The sequence below is a fragment of the Arachis ipaensis genome, chromosome B07 (assembly GCF_000816755.2).
Source record: "Arachis ipaensis cultivar K30076 chromosome B07, Araip1.1, whole genome shotgun sequence".
Classification (NCBI taxonomy): domain Eukaryota; kingdom Viridiplantae; phylum Streptophyta; class Magnoliopsida; order Fabales; family Fabaceae; genus Arachis; species Arachis ipaensis.
Genome location: NC_029791.2, coordinates 120,663,543 through 120,664,733, shown reverse-complemented (window position 1 = coordinate 120,664,733; position 1,191 = coordinate 120,663,543).

Here is a 1,191-nt window from a genome sequence, read left to right as displayed (position 1 = left end):
TGTGCTGTGGCATCAAACAAACAACTTGTTGCAACCGCACCTTCTGGATCCCAACTTGCAACAACCTAATAATAACACCAAATAACCCTTCCCCTCTCTCTCTCTCTCTCATGCCCTTAATTAACTACAAAAATATATATGTACATATATCCGTACCCTTCTCTAATCTCCCCCCTAGTTTTCTCTGTAATATTTCGCCACCATGCTGCTGCTGCTGTTTTGTTTTTTCAATAGTGGGTGTTCCCTGCTTCTACCGGGGCATGTAATTTTGAACTACGCCCTACTATACTATACTATACTACTTTTCTCTCCAATTTTCTATCATCATAACTAGGGATAAACAAAATTTCTAGAATAATCATAGTCCTTACCAAATAGTTCTAGTTTTTTTTTTTTTAGTGTGGTATGAAAACTTATTGTATAGTTTGTTAACATGCTATTTCCCTGTGTCTTTGACAATAATAATTGGTCGTCCCCGCTTTCTTTTTCCCGTCATCACAGTGTTCCAAAATGGTGGACTTGTTCATAGTTTCGTAGTAAACCCTGTGGGAAATTATTAATAGCGTGATGCGACTCATGAGTCTTTATGCCGTCACTACTACTCACTACAGCTCCACTCCCCTTTTCTTCCAAGATGATTATAATAATAATGCAGAAATGCGTAAGCTGACCCTGAATATATATCACTTAAAGTTTTTTTTTTTTCCAATTTTTAATTGTTCAAATTGAATTATGAATCTAATGACATGATCATCCCACCGAATCTTGCTGCTGTTTAAACTTTACATACCATGTTGGTAGTGTCATATGACAAATGACACTGAAATTGGATATGCTTAAGCTTATTCCAATTACAGAATATTTGGCATTGAGTAAGTTGTATTAATTTTTTCGTAACAACTTGTGGAAAACTCAAAGTAGGAGCAGCATATGTGTAAATGAGAGAGAAAGATTTGGTTCTTTGTGGTGAGCTTCTCAGGCTAGTGGACAATCTATAAGCCTCGTAAACCACATATCTCGGTTCAAGTCTTAGTGGAGACAATAGTAGAAAACCTTTTAGTACAGCATGTTAGGGTGTGTGAGTTGTATACATAAAAAAGGCAGTGTCCTTCAGAAAATTGCGAGAAAAGAGAGAGGGGGGCAAGGGATATGGCAACTGGAAAATAAAGGAGAGATCAAGAATGAATAATT